The sequence below is a fragment of the Mastomys coucha genome, unplaced genomic scaffold (genome assembly GCF_008632895.1).
Source record: "Mastomys coucha isolate ucsf_1 unplaced genomic scaffold, UCSF_Mcou_1 pScaffold3, whole genome shotgun sequence".
Lineage (NCBI taxonomy): Eukaryota > Metazoa > Chordata > Mammalia > Rodentia > Muridae > Mastomys > Mastomys coucha.
The window spans coordinates 41,313,952-41,327,196 of record NW_022196909.1 but is presented as its reverse complement, the minus strand read 5'-3'; the positions used below and the strand labels follow the sequence as shown (position 1 = coordinate 41,327,196).

Sequence of the window (13,245 nt, the reverse complement as noted above, 5' to 3'; positions counted from 1 at the left end):
GAGCCAGGCTCTACCAGCCACATCACACATAACTCCTTCCCAAACCATCCCTCTCCCCTCCCCCTCCAGGCAGCCACTTGGCCTAGAAAGGATCTTGCACAACCAAAGGACGATGGAATCCAAATCGGGAGAAATCTCCGCCAAGGTTTTAGCTGGTGGGGAGTGGCTCGGAGGAAACCCGAGCCAGGTTCAGTGGCCTCCTTCCCTCTGACCTGACACAGTGGATAGCTAGCTCTTCCTCTGAGACTTCCAGAGAAAGCTGGACAGGGAGCCAAAAAAAACCTGGGTTCACAGTTTACTACACACTTTAACTGTCTCTCCCAAGAACATTTTGTCTGATACATGCTTTGGACAAACCATCCATCACACCTTCCCAGCAGGGAGGGGAAATTAATGTAGCTTCCTTCTTCTTCCAAGTACTCTGTTCTTCTCAGATATTCTATGCTTGTTTCCAGAGATTCAGAGGGTGTGTGTGTGTGTGTGTGTGTGTGTGTGTGTGTGTGTGTGTTCTCAGGCCAAAAACTATCTAATTCAAATTGCATCCTGAGAGATAATCTGTCCCTGTAGTGGTTATGCTTGCTCAGAACACAGAGGTTTTTTATTAGGTAAAATGAGCAGCGACTACATGGAGCAGCTGGTTGGGACGCCCCTCCCCCACCCCATCTTAAAGTCTCAGCAACCAGAGAACAGCTTGCCCTTCTATCAACACTGTAGCCTGGTTACCCATGGGGTCAGCAGCTAACACCCTTCCCGACTGGCGACTCCATACATGGAGGGACCTGGGCGGATCTGGAGAGAAGACCGGCCCTGGATTGCACCCTCCTTAAAACTGGGGTAGCTTGTGAAGAATCGTGACCGAAAGTGGAGTCTACAACCCTCGGATCAGGCCACTGTGGCTCCATCATAAAATCGGCCACGTCTCGACTGAGAGGACAACATCGTCAGTACATCATTTTATTTTCCAATCCAAAAAAAACGCAGGCATTTGTGAAGTTGAGGCGCCCAGTGAAGGATGTGGAGGGACAGGAAAGACAAGGACATGTGACAAGTAGAGCAGAGGCAGGGCTACTGGAAGCAGAAAGCAGGGCACCCGCTCTGCAATGCTCCCCACACCACTGGTTCTGCAAGGCTCCTGAAGCATGCAGGAGCCACTGAAGACTCTTAGTAGGGGCAAAGAGCAGGCTCCGGTGTGTAGACTATGCAGAGACTAGAGAGCAAATAGAAGTAATGTGGGGTCCTCCTTACAGAGTCTTCTTTTCAGAAAGCGTACTTGGGGGTCATCCGTGGTCCTTCACGTGGAACAGAACCCTCCGGCTGAAGTGGGCGGGGCTTCTGCCTCCACTCCTACATCCACCTGCGATGTATCAGGGAGCCGGATGGCTGTCCCAGGCCAACGATGCTGTAGGGAGAGCAAAAATGGAAGGGACACCCCCCACCCCCCAAGCAGATGGGGCCCAAGTCTGCTCTGAGCAGCTCTGAGCCACAGGGAGTCTTCACCACAGGAGTGGCCAAGCCGTCTTGTTTTCTTTGCTTTCCTCAGCATTTACTGAACGCAACGTCATTTATTTTTTCTTTGACATAGCAAGGTTGTTACTTTGAAATGAGCCGAGCTATTAGGACTGTCAGTCGCCATAAAATAAAAAAAAAATGACTCTACATGTCCAATTCAAACAAGAGACATCATCCAATATGTAAATCACTGACAGACCTCTAGTGAAGTCTACAAGATCTCCGCGGTTATATTTTTGATCATCCCTCTTATTTTTTTTTTGAGATTATGAAATAATTACATCATTTCTCTTCCTTTCCCTTCCTCTAAATCCTTCAGTATACCCTTCCTTACTCTTTTTTAAATTCATTGCCTCTTTTTCATTAATTGATATATATAATATATTTTTCCATATATACTGATATATAATATATAATCGATATATTATAGATAGATATAATTGATATCTAACATGTATTTAGGATATATATTAGATATGTTATTATATTATGTACATCCTGCTCAGTGTGTGTGATGTTGCTCGTGTGTATGTTTTCAGGGATTGTATTGGACATTTGGTATTGGACACCCAGCCGCTTTGGGAAGACTTCTTTGGCTCTCAGTTTGCCTGTAGGGCTGAGGCCTCCTGGGACTTCCTCCACCCATGTTAGCATGTCTACTGTCCTTGTTCAGCTCCTGTGTATGCAGTCATGTTGGTGACACTTGATGGGTGTCGCTTCTGAGACTCGAAGTGCCTGGCCAACCATGAATTAAAGCTGGCTATCAACAACAGAAACTATGGCAAGTCTACAAGCTCGAGGGAGCTGGGCAACTTACTACTGAATGAAAACTGAGTAAAGACAGAAATTAAGAAGGGAAACTTTTTAGAATGGAATGAAAATGAAAACATAACATACCCAAACCTGTGGGACCCAATAAAGGCAGTTCTAAGAGACGAGTGCATAGCACTAAGGGCCTACATTTTAAAAAATAGGAGAGATCCCATATTAACAACTTAATGGCATCACCTGAAAGATCTAGAGCAAGAAGAAGTAACTTGCAAAGGGAGAAGATGACAAAAATAATCAAACTCGGGGCTAAAATCTGTAAAATAGAAAAAAAAAACTCAATAGAATGAATCAATTAAATGAAGAGTTGGTTCTTTGAGAAAATTAATAAGATTGACGAACACTTATCCAAATGAACAAAAAGGCAGAAAGTATCCAAATTAATAAAATTAGAGACAAAAAGGAGAACATCACAACAGATGGAAAAGGACTCATAAGGACATGCTTTAAAAATATGTACCCAAGGGGCTGGAGAGATGGCTCAGTGGTCAAGAGCTCTCACCGTTCTTCCAGAGGTCCTGAGTTCAGTTCCCAGCAACCACATGGTGGCTGTCATTGGAGGGATCCAATGCCCTCTTCTGGTGTGCCTCAAGAAATCTACAGTGCACTCACATAAATAAAGTAAATAAATACATTTAAAAAAAATCTGTACTCAACCAAACTGGAAAACCTAAAAGAAATGGATAAATTTCTTGAAATACATGACATACTCATAATCTCTAGCAAAGTGGAAGCAGTAGTTAACAGTATTCGGGGGTGGGGGGAGGGAATAGCTCAGGGCCAGATGGATTCAGTGCAGAATTCTATCAGACTTTCAAGGAAAAATTAATGCCAATATTCCTCAGTTATGCCACAAAATTGAAAGAGAAGGAACATTGTCTAATTCTATTTTACAAAGCCTACCATTACCCTGATGCCTAAACCACACAAAGACACAACAAAGAAAGAAAGTAACAGACCAATTTCCCTTTAAGTGGTAGTTTGAATGAAAATGACCACATAGGCTTATATGGTTGAACATTTTCTAGTCCCCAGTTGAACCGTTTGTAAGGATTAGGAGGCGTGACCTTCTTGGTGTAGGTATGTTCTTGTTGGAAGAGGTGTGACACTGGGGGTGGGCTTTGAGGTTTCAAAAGGCCATGCCAGGTTCAGTCTCTGTGTGTGTGTGTCTGTGTTGTCTGTCTGTCTGTCTGTCTCTGTCTTTTCTGTCTTTCTGTGTCTCTGTGTCTCTGTGTCTCTGTCTGTGTCTGTCTATCTGTCTGTCTCTGTCTTTTCTGTCTTTTTCTCTCTGTGTCTCTGTTTGTCTGTCTCTGTGTGTGTGTCTGTCTATCTGTCTGTCTGTCTCTGCCTTTTCTGTCTCTCTCTGTATCTCTGTCTCTGTCTGTCTGTCTGTCTCTCTCTGTGTGTCTATCTGTCTGTCTGTTTCTGTCTTTCTGTGTCTCTGTCTCTGTCTGTCTCTCTCTGTGTCTGTCTCTCTCTCTCTGTGTCTATCAGTCTGTCTATCTGTCTCTGTCTTTTCTGTCTTTCTCTCTGCATCTCTGTCACTGTCTGTCTCTCTCTCTGTGTATGTGTGTCTACTGTCTGTCTGTCTCTGTCTTTTCTGTCTTTCTGTGTGTCTCTGTCTCTGTCTCTCTGTCTGTCTCTCTGTATGTCTGTCTGTCTCTGTCTTTTCTGTCTTTCTGTATCTCTGTCTCTGTCTCTGTCTGTCTGTCTGTCTCTGTGTGTGTCTGTCTATCTATCTGTCTGTCTGTTTCTGTCTTTTCTGTCTTTCTCTCTCTGTGTCTCTGTCTGTCTCTGTCTTTTCTGTCTTTCTCTCTGTATCTCTGTGTCTGTCTCTCTCTCCCTCTCACTCTCTCTCTCTCCTTTTCTCTCTCTCTCTCTCTCTCTCTCTCTCTCTCTTTCTCCCTGTTGACTGTGGATCAGGATGTAAAGCTCTCAGCTATTGCTCCAGTGCCATGCCTATCTTCTTCAGACCATGATGAATGATCATAACGGACTAATCCTAGGAAACCGTAAGCAGGCTGCCAATGCTTTCTCTTATAGGAGTTGCTTTGGTCATGCTGTCTCTTTACAACAATGGGACAGTAACATAAGATGCCTTATGAACATAGGTGCAAGAATTCTCAATAAAATACTTGCAAACCATATCCAAGAACACATCAAAAAAAAAAAATTACCCACCGTGATCAAGTAGGCTTCATCCCAAAGATTCAGGGATGGTTTAATAAATAGGCTTAAAGACAAAAACAACATGAGCATCCCATTAGATACAGAAAAGACTTTTGACAAAGTCCAACATCCCTTCATGATAAAAGTTCTGGAGAGATTGAGATTTGTAGTGGCTATTCCTGGTTGTCAACTTGACTATATCTGAAATGAACTACAATCCAGAATTAGAAGGCTCACCTGGCCCTAATCTGGAGGCTGAGAGATGAGATACAAGTTTCCGACCTGAATCTTGGCATGGAGATCTTGAGGTATAGTGGCTATGAATCCCAGAGGACTAAGATAGGAAGATCTACGAGTTCAAGATCATCTGGGATTAAAGATGTGGTGGCATAGTGGCTATGAATCCTAGAAGATTAAGACTGGAAGATCTATGAGTTCAAGCAAGGTCATCTGGGATTAAAGGTGTGGTGGGACCTGCTGGATCCTTGGACTTCCATTCACAGCTGCTGCCGACCATTGTTGGGAGTTGATTGGTGGGTGTTGGACTACAGACTGTAAGTCATCAATAAATTCCTTTACTACATAGAGACTACCATAAGTTCTGTGACTCTAGAGAACCCTGACTAATACAAGATTCAAGGGACATACCTAAACACAGTGTAGGCAGTTTATAGCAAAGCAACATCCAACAGCAATCTAAATAATCTTCTCCTAATTGTCTTCAGATGAAGATGTAGAATTCTCAGTTCCTCCTGCACCATGTCTGCCTGGACGCTGCCATGTTCCCACCATGACGATAACAGACTGAACCTCTGGACCTGCAAGCCAGACTCAATCAAATATTGTCCTTTATAAGAGTTGCCTTGGTCATGGTATCTCTTCACAGCAATGGAAACCCTAACTAAGACAGAAGTACACACTCTCCATCCTGTTCAATATAGTACTTGAAGTCTTAGCTAGAGCAATAAGACAACTGAGGAAGATCAAGGGGAATACCAATAGGAAAGGAAGAAGTCAACATACCTTTATTTGTAGATGATATTTTACATATAAATGACCCTTAGAGTTCTACCGGAAAACTTCTACAGCTGACAAACATGTTCAGCAAAGTAGCAGAATTACAAACTTTACACACAAAAACCAGGAGCCCTCCTATATACAGATGACAAGTAGAACTGAGAGAGAAATCAGGAATATAGTATCTTTCACAATAGCCTAGTGTATATGGTAACTCTAACCAAGCAAATGAAAAATTTGTATAACAAAGACTTTAAGGCATTGGAGAAAGAAATTGTAGAAGATACCAGAAGATGGGAAGATTTCCCCCATGCTCGTGGATTAGTGGGATGAATATAGGAAAAATCCTAGCATCCTACCAAAAGCACTCTACAGATTCAATGCTATCCCCATCAAAATCCCAACACAATTCTTCACAGAGCTTGAAAAGGGCACTTTTCAGCTTCATGTGGAAACAAACAAACAACAAAACAAGGAGCTAAAACAAGTCCTGAATAATAAAAGAACTGCCGAAGGTGTTGTCCTCCCATATCTCAAGCTGGACTATAGAACTATACTAATAAAAACTGCATGGTATTGTATAATACACGATCAGTGGAATCAAATTAAAGACCCAGGCATAAGCCCACACATGTGTGGGCACCTGATTTTTTTACACACTGGAAAAAAAAAGATAGCATGTTTAACAAATGATGCTGGTCAAACTGGGCGGCTGTATGTAAAAGAATGCAAATATAGATCTGCTTTTATCACCCTGTAAAAACTCAACTCTAAATGGATCAAGGACCTCAACATAAGGCGGGTACACTAAATCTGTTAGAAAAGAAAGTAGAGTCTTGAACTCACTGTCACAGGAAAGACATTCTGAACAGAACACCAACAGTACAGGCACAAGAAACATCAATAAATAAATAAATAAATAAATAAATAAATAAATAAGACCTCATGAAGCTGAAAGGCTCCTGTATACCAAGAGACACCATCTTATTTCCTTTTTTCCTATTAATTAATTAATTTATTCACTTTACATCCTGATCAGAGCCCTCCTTCTCCTCCCAGTCCCCCTCATACAGTCCCTTCTTCTATCCTCTCTCCACTTCTCCTCTGAGAAGGTAGAGGCTCCCCTTAGGTACAAACCCACCCTGGTGCATCAAGTCACTGTAGGACTAGGGGCATCCTTTCCCACTGAAGCCAGACAAGGCAGCCCAGTTAGGCAAACAAGATTCACAGGCAAGCGACAGTCAGGGACAGTCCACACTCCAGTTGTTGGGGGACCCACATGAGGACCAAGCTACACATCTGCTACATATGTGCAGGGGGCCTAGGTCCACGCCATGTATGTTCTTTGGTTGGTGGTTCAGTCTCTGGGAAACCCCAAGGATCCAGGTTAGTTGACTGTGTTGGTCTTCCTGTGGAGGGACACCATCTTTAAAATAAAACAGTGACAGAATGGAAAAAAAAAATTTTTTTTAACCAACTATACATCCTTTAGAGGGCTAATATCTAAAATATATAAAGAACTCAAAGGTGAGCAACAAGAAAACCAATGACTCAGTTTAAAAATGGGGTACTGACCTAGGTAGAGAACCCTCAAAAGATAAAATACAAATAGCTGAGAAGCACTTAGGAAATGTTCGACATTCTTAGCTCAGAGAAACTCATCTGTTGCTGGTGGGACAGCAAATTAGTACACCCACGGTGGGAATCAGTGCAATGGCTCCTTGGGAACCTGGGATTTATCTCAAAACCCAGATACACCACTCTTGGGAATATACCCAAAGGACTCCTTTACCTACTACTAAACAATCAACCATTTTCATTCCTGCCCTACTTCTAATAGCCAGACACTGAAACCAGCCTAGATGTCCATCAACGGACCATTGGATCAGGAAAAATGTGGTCCATTTATGCAATATGCCACATTTATTCAGCTGTTTTTATTTCTAAGCATGACATTTGCAGATAAATAGATGGCATTAGAAGAAAAATCATCCCGAGGGACTGTATCGCCGACCTAAAGAGACAAAAATGTTATGTCATCTCTGATAGGTGAATGTTAGCTTCTAAGCCTTCAATCCGCATGCTACTTACTGAATAACCACAGATGTTAGGTATAAAGTGAGGAACTTGCGAGAAGGAAGGATCCCCCAAGGAAAGGGAACTAGAACATATATAGAGAAAAAAGAGGAGACAGGAACAGTAACAGGGGGACAGAACGGGGGGGGGGGGGAATGTGAGGAAGGACAGCTAACCGTAGTCATTTGAGGCATCACACAGAAATCTACTACAGTGGAGGCTTCTTAAAATGCATACAGACAGGAAAGAAATCTATGTGGAATCAGCAATAATGGGAAGACGAAGCCCCAACTAGGCATCATATGCCACCAAACCTCCAGTGCCAGGAATGGGTTACATCTAATTGAGTTTCTGGCCAAAAAGGGTCCCACGGAAACTCCCAAACAACTCAGACTATTGTCAAGGCTATCGGTTGCTCCCCACAAACTGATAGTAAGTCCCGACTGCTGAAGACAAGAGCTCTATATCTCAATGAGAATGGAGGAGGCAAGCTGGGGCCTACCTAGAGCCTTCAGTCCTACTGGCTAGTGTCCAATACTCTAGAGTCCTGGAAGATATCACGCATGAGACCAGAGGAGGAAGGTGAACATTTACCCACCTACAAACCTTTCAAACTACAGTGGTGTCCTGCCTGCATGATGCTGGCGCAATACTGGCACCAAGGTTGTGGGAGCAACCAACCGCTATCTGATTGGACATAGAGCACATTCCATGAGATGGAACCCATGCCTTACTCTGCCCTAGTGGCCAAGCCTAGCTAGGCCATGGGCCTAGGGGAAAACCAAATACTACTGTGCTGAAGAAACATAGTAATACAATGGCTCCTACAGACATTCTGCTCTTCCCATAAGCCATCAGCTGGCTCAGTCAGCGAAGCTTCCTACTGCAGTAGACGAAAACCAGTAGGGAGAGCCTCAGGTGGACAATGGTCAGAGAATGAAAGACCTAGGAACATTCTGTCCTAAATAGATGTCGTTGTCAAAATCCTCTCCTCGGGACTCAGGGACTATGTGAAAGAGAAGGTAGAAAGACTATAAGAGCCAGAGAGAATCGACGGTGTCATGTCTTCGAGATTCAACAGAACTGATGCCTCTGTGAATACCCAGAGACTGTGACTGTTGGATAGGGCCTGGACAGGTGCAAACCGGATGGGGGTCCATTGCTAAAATGAGGGCATAGATTGGAGGTTCTACTACCAACAAAATGTAAAAGTAATTTTTACTCTCCTGTAGTAACCGTCATATTCGCTTGTATATCGTGGTTTCTTTTTTTTTTTTTGGTTTTTCGAGACAGGGTTTCTCTGTATAGTCCTGGCTGTCCTGAAACTCACTCTGTAGACCAGGCTGGCCTCAAATCCGCCTGTCTCTGCCTCCCAAGTGCTGGGATTAAAGGCGTGTGCCACCAGCGCCCAGCTTAATGGGTTCTGTTTGTGTGTGTGTCTCTGCATGTGTGTATCTCTTGTCTTTTCTTAATTCCTTGTTTCCTTTTTTCATTTATTAGTCATTTTCTTCTCTATCCATGTTTTTCTTTTATAGTTGCCTGTTTGTCTTCTAAGAAGAGAGGAAAAGAAGGCATGGGTTGGCTGGGGGTCGGGGGTGGGAAGGAGGTGGAGAGGATTTTGGAGGAAACGAAGGATGGGAACTGTGATCAGAATAAGTTGTATGAAAATAACTTTATCTAAATGCTCATCCCTGAAAACAAGCACACAAGTAAAATTATACAGGCTGAGAAGGTTATATTTTGGTGTATATATGCATACATACCACATGTGATGGTTTGTATATGCTTGCCTCGGGGAGTGGCACCAGTAGGAGGTGTGGTCCTGTTGGAATGGACGTGGCCTTGTTAGAGTAGGTGTGTCACTCTGGGTGTGGGCTTTAAGACCCTCATCCTAGCTATATCAAAGCCAGCACTCTGCTGGTAGCCTTCAGATGAAGATGTAGAACTCTCAGCTCTTCCTGCACCATGCCTGCCTGGATGCTGCCATGCTTCCCGCCTGGATGATAATGGACTGAACCTCTGAACCTGTCAGCCAATCCCAATTAAATGTTGTCCTTGTAAGAGTTGCCTTGGTCGGGCTGGTGAGATGGCTCAGCGGGTAAGAGCACGGACTGCTCTTCCAAAGGTCATGAGTTCAAATCCCAGCAACAACATGGTGGCTCACAACCATCCATAATGAGATCCGATGCCCTCTTCTGGTGTGTATGAAGACAGCTACATATGTACTTAAATATAACAATAAATAAATCTTAAAAAAAAAAAAAAAAAGAGTTGCCTTGGTCATGGTGTCTGCTCACAACAGTTAAAACTCTAACTAAAACACCACACATAGCACACATAACAATAAAGGATGAGTCCATGAATTTGAAGGCAACCAGGAAAGGGTATACAGTAGAGTTTAGCTGGAGGAAAGAAGATGGAGAAATGTTGCAATTGTATCAAAATCTCGAACTGAATTATTTAAAAAGTGGGGGAAAAAGGCCTGGAAGCCTTTCTCCATCTCTCCTCCTATAGACATAGCTATAAGTGTAGGAACTTCAAAAGCCATTGATACTGGTGACTTGATGACTGAAAGAGGTAGACAAGACAGCCATCTTCCCCCATGAACAGAACCCCTAGGATGGCCAGCTGCCTCTGAAGCCACTTAGTGCCCACTGGGCAACTGGCTGCTGTGCCCTGCCTCAGCACAAGCTCCCTCCTTCATTTTGGACTTCAGCCGGGAGAAGGAGCCAGGCCTGCCTCACCCAGAGCCATGAGTGTGCAGCAAGGCCAACTGGGCATCGGCATGGGGGCTCAGGGTTGTCACCCCACTAGACAACTCACTGTGGTCCAAGCTGGCCTCAGGGACCCCTAGGGCCCAACTGGGATCTGTGGACAGTGTGGGGCAGCAGAGGGATCTGGGGTCTATCCTAGAGTGGGCACAGGGCTAACCGAGAGCCTCTGGTCAAGGCCAGGAGGCGGAGACCCTTCAGTCCCCAGGCAGGGAAGGGGGAGGCATTATAGGACCTGTGAGCTATATAGCAACACCCTTCCCCTGCAGACTAGCTTCTCAGGAGTTCCCACAGGTTCTCACTGTTCTTTTGGGACACACACGAAAGGGCAGTTGCTACAGCAGTGCTTGAGGTGACCCTGAGGGAAGGCATTGGTTATAAGGAAGGCAGGATCTGCACGTGGAAGCCAATTATGGATCGAGAAGATAAATAGCTGTAGAAATGTCAGTAGGGATGTGACAGTTCCAGGGTCTCTTATAATGACAGTTGTCTCTCCCCATTTACTCTGCCCCCTTCATCCCCACCCCTCTACTGCCCCACAAAAACCTGCTCCCACATCCCGAGTCCTAGGTCTCAACTCAAAGCCACGGAACAATGAAGCTGTGAGGCCCCGTCCACCCGTCTTCCCAGACACTCCACCCTCTAAGGAGCTAGCAACACAGTTCTTGGAGGTTTGCCTGGGAACCATGGGGGGGGTGGGGGGCGGTTCCTGAGATGTTTCAGAGTCTGGGAGGCCAAACTGATTTGATCATTCATGATTTTGATCATTCTCTCAATAAGGTATCAAGTACAGGACCTCCCTGTTTGGCTTCAGAAGGCCTTACCCTGAGGCTCAGGGGCACACTGAAGAATACTGGCAGATGGACGCTAAGACCGTCCGGATCCCTTTCCCTCCCCTGGCTCCAGGCCTAGTTTCCCCCCCCCCACCCCCACCAGCCTTTTACCACAGCTGGAATAGAGCAGCTCTGACAGAGCAGCTGTCTCCCATTAAGCCAGCGGTAAAATCTGTAAGAATGTACAGTGGGGCCTGCTCTTCTCTGCTCTTTTCTGCTTTGGGGTTGTGTGTGTGTGTGGGGGGGGGGAGAGATAATTTAATGTTTTCATTAAAAGTAAACTCTTTTAATATGTAATGAGTTTGTGCTTGCTAATTTTGAATCTATAACTACATTGGGATCCCTCTCTTAATTTCTGACTCAATAAATGGCTGATTGGATATAAGATCGTGTGAACAGAGAGCTCTTCCCAGTTCCCATAACCCAGAACGGTGGAATGAAGCCATTAGCCACGAGGGAGACAGCTGCCTGCCTACCTGCTGGAGGCTGGGTCTCTGGGGGACTGTCTCCTGATGGCCCCTTGGCTTGAGGCTCCCGTGTCTAGGGTTTGTGCCAAGGGAGTCCTGAGCAGATACATCTGGGGTTTTTCTAAGCATTTACCCCCCTGGAGAAGAAAAAATTAAGCCCTGCTCTTCCCTCCCAAACAGTGGGACCACCCAGCCATGTTCTTGGCCTGCTACCCTCACATCCCTCAGGGCTTGCCACCCTCCCCGCTCTTGACTTCTCCCCCTTAGCAGTTTCACAGCCCCCTATGGAAAAAAGGAGTGTGTGACTCTGGCATTAGAGGCAAGACCTCACCGTGACTCACCTCACCCTGCCTAGTGCCCAATGGACCATGTTCCCCACGATCACTGTGGCAACCCTGGCCTCAAGATGATGGTGTTGGGAAAGGGCGGATTTAATGGGTAAAGTTAGTACACTGGAGTTTCAAAGGCAGGCCTGATCCTGGAGGATTGAGTCCTAAGAAAAGGGGAAGGAGAGCGAACCAAGAGTGTATTCTCTCATCTCTGTCGCAGTAAGGGGATAGCAAGGCAAGCCCATTGAATGACCAGAGAGTTCAGTGGCAGAGCGCTTGATGAGAAGTGCTGTTCGATCCTCCTTGGTACCACAAGGGAGAAAAATGAGGGGCAAGAAGACAAGGTGGTGGGGTGTGGAGGAGGAGGGGGAGAAGGAGGAGGAGGAGAAGGAGGAGGAGGAGGAGGAGGAGAAGGAAGAGGAGGAGGTGGAGAAGGTGAAAGGTGAACCAGCTATGAGCCAGGGAAGGTTGCCTCATCAGAAACCAGCCCTAGCACACCTTGATCTTGAGTTTTGGACACTATATAACTTTGAGGAGACAGTCAGACATAACAGAACACACGTGTGACCTCTGACACTTGAGCATCTGAGGCAGGTGGACTGTGAATCCCAGGGCAGTCTGGCCTACCTTGTCCAAAGATCCTGGTCTCTGAAGCATTTCATTCTGGCTAACACAGGCACCTACCTGATGCCATTCAGGGTCCATATGGCTGGTGCCTCTTACAAACTTTTATAATCAGTTCTCTTGGGGCATGCATATGTACATGGTATACATATATGACAAACAGAAGGAGCACTGTTTGGGATGAGGGACAGGAGATGGTAATAGGAGTGAAATTCTCAAGCACCTGACATACTGAAAGAAAGTGTCATCTTGAAACCAATTATTTGAATATTGCACATATATGAAGAAGAAGAAGAAGAAGAAGAAGAAGAAGAAGAAGAAGAAAAAGAAGAAGAAGAAGAAGAAGAGGGAGGAGGAGAAGGAGGAGGAGGAGGAGGAGGAAGAGGAAGATGGAGGAGGAGGAGGAGAAGAAGAAGGGGGAAAAGAAGAAGAAGAAGAAGAAGAAGAAGAAGAAGAAGAAGAAGAAGAAGAAGAAGAAGAAGCAAAAGAAGAAGAAGAGGAAGAGGGAGGAGAAGGAGGAGAAGGAGGAGGAGGAGGAGAAGAAGAGGAGGAGAAGGAGGAGAAAGAGGGAGGAGAAGGAGGAGAAGGAGGAGGAGGAAGAGGAAGAGGGAGGAGAAGGAGG

General features: G+C 45.1%; 1 long non-coding RNA gene across 1 annotated transcript; it reads left to right on the top strand.

The window, feature by feature from the left end:
• The first annotated feature begins 740 nt into the window (after positions 1–740).
• On the top strand, positions 741–2,440 carry LOC116075296. The gene is made up of 2 exons (XR_004112514.1): positions 741–940; positions 2,049–2,440. It is a non-coding gene; the product is annotated as an uncharacterized LOC116075296 (long non-coding RNA).
• Positions 2,441–13,245: the final 10,805 nt, after the last annotated feature.